Source organism: Perna viridis, chromosome 10 (assembly GCF_037379345.1).
Source record: "Perna viridis isolate PV_CMFRI_1.1 ecotype Kerala chromosome 10, ASM3737934v1, whole genome shotgun sequence".
Lineage (NCBI taxonomy): Eukaryota > Metazoa > Mollusca > Bivalvia > Mytilida > Mytilidae > Perna > Perna viridis.
Window position 1 is genome coordinate 10758826 of NC_142454.1, and position 9482 is coordinate 10768307.

Below are 9482 nucleotides of genomic sequence, written 5' to 3' on the forward strand. Positions count from 1 at the left end.
CTTGACAAACCCTGATACTGGTCATTATGGTTCCATCTAAGAGTGTATTGTAGATCCCTAGTAATTGAGTTTTCTGTTCCTCTGTCGCTATATACCAAAACTGGTACCCCATTTATTTCTCTGATGTAGTTTAGATAAAAGAATGGGACGTAATGAGGGTTTTTGTTCGAATCACACGCTCTAAGCCAAATAATTCTTCTAGAAAATCCATCTATAGCGGCATGTATTGACACACCGTACGGTTTCAACTTGTCCCCGCCATCCATGTGAATTGCGAAATTCGGACCTGGATTACTATAAATACGACGTCGAATTGAACGACGACTTCTCTGCGCAACACCTTGCCTATCCAAGACACAAAGTACCTGACGTACAGTTTCGGCAGTGACTGTTAAATGGTGCGTTGGTTGTAAACGCCTTCGCATCAGGCGATAACCAATATGTTGATCCTGACGAGCCAACTCGTGAGAAACAGCTAGAATAATATCTGCAAGAGGAGATTCATTGCCCCTCCAAAGTAGATTCATGCCGCGTAATATACGATGAACTTGTCTTTCGCTGATGGGACTATCATGTCGAAGAGTCATAAAACCTATTATTTCTCTTATTCCGTAACCATTCTGATAGTATATTCCAATCAATTCGTTTCTGCTTAACCTTTGGCTTGCAATTTGCTGGTCACTGAGGTTTGCAGGAGTATAAAGACCCGTTCTGTAAATGAAATATGTTGTATAATTGACTATATCATTAATCTATGATGTACATAAATTTCAAATATTCTCTCAGACTAATAAGATTTTGAACAAATAAAAAGAAATGTGTCCATAGTGACAATAAGTTACTGTCAAACGGATGTAAGAAAAAGTCGCTTAAAGTAGTTGCTTTCGGAATATGAAAAGAATACTGAGTAGATGTTCATGGGCAAAATATTTTACAGATTTTGGAATGGAAAAAGGCAGAAGAGCTGGCATATCCGTTTGACAATGTCTGAGAAATCAAAGATGGCAACTTTCTTAAGCATACAATACATTTAGAAAAAATGTGTAAAACTAAATCCTCCCAACCCAGGAAGATGAAGTGGCCATGGCAAATTAATATTTCAGGAAAATATATACCAGTATATCTGAATCATTACGTAATTTCCACAATAAACCTTACAATTTATTTTGCTAAAAATTAAATCAACATAACTGGAAAGTAATAGATAATAACGAGATGTGGAATAAATTTACATCACAACGAGAATTTAAAAAAAAGCTGCCATGTAAAAAGCCAAAAGCCTACAACGTATATATAGACCAGCGATCCCTTGCGTGCGGTTTTGAAGTTGTTCGAGTTAACTAAAATACATTTTACTTTTTAGTTCTATGGCCTTTTTTCAAATCTATGGTTACAGTAGTTTTTCAGTGAAGTGTCAGCACACAATAAATCTTAAGCTTGAAATATTCATAAATTCTAATTCTTTTTAAGGATTTTTAGTACAAAATTAAAATCGAAATTGGCCAAAGTAACCAAATACCCGATATATTTGTACTCCAGGGTAAGAAATGGAGATCACCAATGTAATACAGTTGAAGATAAGTATCAATTTTTATTGTTATGTAAATGTAACTCAACAATCAGAGATAATTTCTTAGAAAAATTCAAACATTTTCGAAGAATTGTTCACCTTATAGGTACACTTGATGTAATATTATGCCCATCAACGCCATCACAAGTAAATAATCTAGTTCCTTCATTAAAACGTCTTTAGCACTAAGGACAGGGGATTCGCAGACATTTACTTGTTAACACCGATTTACTATGTTAATGCATGTAACTGAAATATTGTATATATTTTATGTATAGTACAATTTGAATGTATTTTTGTCACAATCACTTTTTGTTTAATAAAGTTTTGATTGGTTGATGAAAATGTATAGAAAATCCATATCATTCCTTAGGGCATGATGTGGATTTCTATTGAAAACGTTTTGTACATCCATCTCTTACCATGAAGGGGCTGTTATATGGCATTCGTATTACACCCCTTGGGTATATCGTTCTTCGACCACTACCAATATCATATATGCAAAATAAAACATATCTTTACCAAGTATATGATTATACTGGTTACCGGCCTCTTCAGAGGATATTTTTTACTTTACAAGTATATGATACACAAATAATTACATGACACCTTTAGCCAACCCTTATATTATCCCTCTGTGATGATAAAAGGTATGATGTTAACACTGCCATATGCCATATTTTTTAAAGTAAGATTTACTAAAATATATTTTGCCGTTTTCGTCAAAGCAGGAAAGACGAAGCCCACGCCACCAGGCAATATATAAAGTTTTGAGACTGATATTTTTTGCATATACCCCTCCATCACATTAGATATCTGTTCAATATACAAGAACATTTTCCCTTGGTACCTTGAATTGCATGTAAGTGTTATATTACCCTCCGCCCACGTCGTTGGGCAATTTAACAAACATGCAATTCAAGGTACCTCTTGAAAATATTCATGTATATTGACAATAACATGGGATATTTGTATAATAAATATTTCAAAGAGCAATACACACCGTGTTTTAAGTCACCAATCAATAAATGACAGTAAAATCTAGCTACATTTGACACGCGGAAACTGATGATAGAAGAGTAAATTGCCTGCATACTTTCTTTTTTTGGGGGAGGGGGGGGGGGGGCGCAGCTGTAATATATTTGTTGCCCTGTTTTAATTTTCCACATGCATTTCTTAGCTAAGCTTACCTGATTTGAAGCCCTCCAAATATTGTGCAGAGTGGTCCTATCTGCTTTATTAATATTATAAAATACAAAGAGCTCCCTTTCTCCGACGCTAGTCCGTGTGCCTCCTCGGTCCACGTGTAGTATAAAATTACTTAAATGACTGGTTGGTCAAATGCCATGTTAACATGTGATAATTTTATAATAAATGATTTAGTTTGTCGATTGGCCACATAATTATGTCGACATGTTTTGACAATACATGTATAAAACAATGAAGTCAACTTCTTTCGATTATTATCTCGATAATACAACTTGATGAAGTTGATATAATTATCTGGACAACGCAACTTCACGATGACAGCTACGAGCAACATCTCGACCTCAGGATGAGAATTTAAGATATTTGATGTCGACTTGTCGAGAAAAATATGTCGACTTGTTAAGATATTTTTCGTGACAAATCGACATAAAAATGGCGTTAAGTCGACTTTCCAAGAAAATTAAGTCGACTTGTCGAAATAATTATGTCGACATGTTTCGATAATTATCTCGACAGCTCAACATCTTGATGGCAGAAATAAGCCTCCATAGTAAGAAAAATCTTGTAAAGGCACAAAATATCTAAGCTTAAACACTAGTTAATATCTGTAAGGTTTTGTAATGGTTTATATAACGATAAGGCATAAAACACATCTTTCCAAAACAGATTTTTAATATTTTTTATAATTCTAATAACGTCCCCTTTTGTAAAGAGAAGGCTCTCATCCCCCATAGTCTTTCAATTCATTATTAAGCAAACTTTGCAACTCTCCTGTTTTTTGTAAAAAGAGTCTTCTCACCCACCCAATTTTAAATACATAATAAAAGAATATATATGGACCATCTTTAATCCCCCATCTTCTATGTTAGTTTTACGTTTTATCTTTTCTGTTTTTCCATCCCATATAAAACTGTAAAACATTCTATCCAAGTCATTAATGTATGTTCGATGGCAAACAACCAGTTACGACATATCATTATACCCGTCCTGCACTACATTCCAGTCTCCACAGAATATATAGATTGTATAGTTGAATTTAACACCATGAAACAGAACTTCATCGAACAGGTCAGGTCTATCTAAATTATAACCATACAAACATACAGAAGTAAATCTGTGCTCAAAGATAGTTATATCTAATATGATATATCTACCATGTTGATCAATGATTGAATTATGGACGTCATATTGAAGACCTGGCTCGAACATAATACATACATCGGCACTCTTACCATCATCATGACTGAAATAACACTAATGACCCCACTCATTTTCCCACTTCTTTTCTACCACCTCAGTGCTATAGGTTTCGTGTAAACAAATAATGGATGCATTTTTGCTTTTAACCAATTAAAATGTCTACTCTCTTCTTAATATTTGATTGTAAGCCTCTTATATTTATTGATAATATTTCTACACAACTACTCATTACTACAAATGAGATTTGATAACGTTTTACACAAGACAGTGCATTTAACAAATTGTACCAAATAAAATAAAGAAACAACAGATTATTTCATACACACACACTCAAGATAGGACATTTTGTTTGCAGAAATTTCTAAATAATTAGTTAAGATTGATGGCAATTATTTCAATAAGCGAATGAATTCATTTTTTTAGAAAATATATACATAAATATGCTCTAACTTGTAAGAGTTGAGCAACTGAGTACTCAAGTAATTGAAAGTTAATCAATATGTTTTATATAGTCAACACCACAGGAAAATAAGTAGAAAGAAACGTACTCAAGAAGATATCATTTTAATTTAATACAACTTCATGTGTGTGTGACTTCTTATGGTTAGAACAACCATAGCTTGTATAATGTATATCAAAAGTTGCTACCTCTAGTAAAAAGGGACATGAATCAAAAATCATACTTTATCAATTTTGAAATTCAAAATTTAACTGGTTATGTTGTACATTCAAATTATATGTACATACCGATAGGCATGAACTTCATATCATATTATTTTACATGCAATGTACACCTAGAAAGGATTTGTTATTATCACAAATAAAATGCAAAATTAATGTATCATTCATCCATACATTTGATTGTATGCCCATATATTGTAAGCTTGAAAAGATTGATATATTTGAGGAGCTGTAACAACAGAGGCCCAGAACATGTGCTTCAGCTCATCAAGCTTAGTAGCAATCCAAAACATGGTAAAAATATCAGTAATTAACATTACGCACAGTTTCTGCAGTTTAAAAAAAAATAAACCCCTCTGTTCAGTATAAACACATCAAACCATCACTTACATGTATGGCTAATCAAAATGATAAATGAATGAATAAATACAAAAAGAAGAACAATTGTGTAAAAAAACAAAGTAAGTATAGAGTTGAAATAAATTAACTTATTTTGTTACACACATGTAACAACTCACTTGTTCCATGTCCTGACTGAATAAATGATAATACATGTCAATAAATACTTACAAAGGAAATAGGGAAACTAGTAGACAAATTATCCATACTATGAATTTAATTTCTTACGAATGTCATCACAGATATCAAATTTCATTCGTTTTCCTGATGACTTAATCTTTGCATTAATTTCCTCTTCTTAGATAGAGAGCAAAGTAATGTGCCAGCAATTGTGTATTAATATTACTGTGCTTGTTTTTTTTTCTCTGCATCGAATTGATTGGTTTAAGAAAGTGTCATTACATATGTTGTCACTTTGTGACAAGTTGTTTGCACATTTATTTTATTTTAACATTTGAACTCTTATTGGTCATATTCTCAATACCAACAAAATTAAAGTGAATGTGTTTTATATTACACAAATATAAAAGAATCTTAGATAGCCAAGGGTTACGGGCCTGCCCGCCCCTCCATTTATACAAAGGTAGGGACAAGACCGTAATCAATGCCTAGCGAAGATTATAAAAAAGCTACTACTCGGAAATTTGCCACACATCCAGATTTTCGTTTTACATTTATATAAAGACAGATTGACGGACGCTAGAGGAAAGGAGAGAAAAAGCGTTAAACTTAATATTCTAGCAATAAACATGGTCAACATCTCCATATTTTTTTCAAGCCATGGTTGCTAAATATGATTCTTTAAATTTATATATGTCATTTTCATGACTAATTTAGTATTTATGGTGCTTTCTCTTGATTATGGATACATTTATCCTGTTCCTCGTTCCAATGTCCTCAAAAAAGAACATCGTTGGGCGCTCAATTATTAAATAACAGAACAAAACATGTTACACTATTGAAACTTGAAAAATGTACATAAAGAATCTAGAAATTAGAATATACGAATAGCCGCAATTAGTTTTTCTAAAGTTCAGGAATTGTCACCCTGAATTACTTAATATAGGGCATAACCTTTTCTCATATAACTTCGTAAAGATCCACACCCATGTGCCTAGTGATTGCTGCCTAATGCCTTCATGGATATTTTAAGCACCTCCATTACTCATTTTCTACTTATATCCAAAAGAACTTGAGATCAATGATACTATATACACTGTGAAGTCATATCTTGACCTACACTTACGGTGTATCCATCTGTACTATGAAAACAGACTTGTTCAACATGTCGTAGTTTTCCTTTCTTCTTTCATCTATCCCGGACGTAACTTTTCATGAGAAAACTTGCTGATGTTTCTAAAAAAAAAACTACAGGAGGCTTATCCTACCGGTGCACCTTGTCCATGCTAACAGTTTTTTAGTCCGAGTTGCTCATTTACTTTTGTTGCTTTGATTGTAAGAATTTGTTTTTCGTTTTCTTTAAATCTTTGTTGTGTGTGTCCGTTTTCCCTGTCACGTCTTTGTCCATGGATTACATTCGTGCGATTTCCGATAGAATCTTAGTTGCCTCGATTACTCTTCCACTGCCATTCCACCAACGTAAAAACTGAAATAAACTTGATTTAAATGCTTTTAAATTATTTCTCTCTCTCGCTCTCTCTCTCTCTCTCTCTCTCTCTCTCTCTCTCTCTCTCTCTCTCACACACACACACACACACATGATTTACACGTCTTTGTTATTTAACTTTAAGGATCGTTTGAAACATTTTTGTATACATGTACTAGAAACATATCTTGAAAAAGTGACTTCACAGTTTTGACATAAGAAATTAATTGTTTTATTGAAATATCTCACTCGTCTTCGAAACCTGTACTTCAATGAGACTTAACCAGTTCATATATTTTTATTTGTTCAGCAAGGTAATTTTCATTGAGTATAGTAGTTGCATTGAATGTACATGTAATTTGTCTCAAACCCACAGACTTCCTTAAAATTTGATAATAGTCTGTATTGTTTCCCTTGTTTAATTTTTGCCAATATGAATGTCCTAACATTACACAGCAAGAAATACAGATGATCCTTACCAATGACTTTATATCCTAAATAAAGAAACTGTATTTATTTTGAAGTAAATCAGTCAAGTAGATGAAAATTTTTGTGGCACAGATTTTTAACACACGGACCGATAAGCTGATTCATGTATACATCGTTGAGTAGGGATATAATTTCGGGCTAAAAAAACAAAGTCATCATTTCTCTTAAACAATTCAGTGTTGTCAAAAACGCGAATTTTCGTCGTGCAATTTTTTAATGATGTGTGAATGGTTTTTCAGCTAATTAACTAATTAATAACCTATTAAACTAGAAAATAAAATAATACCACTTCATTCTGCATTCAATGCATTTGTATCTTCGGCAACTTAACTACACCCTGAAATAATCATTTCCATTAATTCGATTTTAAAAATTCCTATCCTGGAGTAAGTCATTGTCCTCCAACATTTCATTCCTAAATCACTTTATTGTGTATGTCTGTTTTCCATGTCTGGTCTTTTTTTCTTGAATTACATTCTTTTGATTACCGCTATAACCTTGGTTCCTTTTATTATTCTTACAACATCCTAACTAACAAATTTAGATAGAAATAACGTCAACTTCTGAAATTTTTACTCCGGGGTTTGAATATGAAAGCTCTCAAATCCTTATTCTGTGCATAACTTTTGGCTTTTATTATTTACTGCTGCTACAAATTTATTGTTATCTGCGCATGCTCCAAACAAATTATCAACATATTTATTTGAGTTCGAAATTAATTTTATTCATATTTTTCTTGTTAACAAATACTTTTACTGATCATCCAAATCATCAAACCTTCAGGTTTGATAATATTTGAGGATATAATAATTGATTACGAATTTTATCTTCTTCCTTTTGGTGGATATTTGTAAAAAAAAGTTGTCAAAAAAGTTCAGTTACGTGTTCGAGCATACGCAGTTATAACTTGTCTTGATCTTCTGGTTCCTTACCTCATACCTTCAGATTGGATGGTATGGTAACGACGATGGTTATCCTGTAGATACTTGGGAAAAAATAATGTTAATAAATATAACAAAAAAATTATCCTTGTAAATCGTATCTGTCCCTGCAACGCCAAGCTAGGACGGCATAGAAGTAAATCATATTTCTTAAAGCAGCAGTAGTGACTTTTTGAAAAAAAAATGTTGATGACTAACTGTCTAGATGGTTGCCTGAATTTCATAGGCGATAAAACTGTCTAGTAAGATAAAGTCAGGCATCTTCGTGCTATTTTTTTTTATTATATTCAATGTATATTTTATATCAAAAAAATAAGTTATGAAAAATGAAATTTGTAATTCACCTTAGGTCGTTTAGCGATCCCATTTAAAGGAATTTTAATTTCCCATGACCCTGCTACCCTCCTCATTTTTACTTGGATACTTATACATGTAAGTCAAGTTTGTCAATATGTTTGGTAGTTGATCAGAGCAATGTGACAAATTGTGAGGGATACCACAGAGTTCCACATTTTGTAAGCATTTTAAAACCTTGAAGTAGAAATCACTCTGATTGTTTCATTTTTATTACAAATTGCATATAAAATATGCTAGGTCAATAAAAATCAAATGTTTTTTTTTTTGTTAAAGTTCTGATTGTCTACCCCATTTCGTGGTAATATGCATAAATATAAACAAATGATCATAGTGATTTTTTTTTTTTGAAAATTTGCATAAATACCTCAGATGTAGGCACCCTAGAGCTACACAAATTTAATTCAATTTAAGACAGAGAAATGTTTCATATCGGTGCTAAGCATGTGCAAATGCAGTTGTTGTCACGTGACTATGTACGTATATACACCAACAAAAGAACAAGTTAAACAATTTCATATATGAGATATATGCTCATAAAATGACATAAATCATTATATACTGCTGCACACACGTGAAAAACACGATACATATGCTTCTAGAAATTTTATTTTATTCCATTTTAACATGCTTTGTAAATGATCTTACAGATTCAACGTAAAGGTGCTTCATTCAAGCCATTCTATACATTAAATGTTATGTAGTATGTTGAATAAGGACCTTTAGACTGCTAAAATGATCCATTTAATACACAGGACGAACGCTTGACGGTTTATTTTGAACCTGATATTTACATATTACTTAAACATGCAACATTTAAATGTTTGCTGTGATAATTGTAATCACCACATTTAACAATGTTCCAAATACATAAATGTAATCACCAAACATTTAACAATGTTCAAAATGCATAATTGTAATCACCAAACATTTAACAATGTTCCAAATGCATAATTGTAATCACCATACATTTAACAATGTTCCAAATGCATAATTGTAATCACCATACATTTAACAATGCTCCAAATGCATA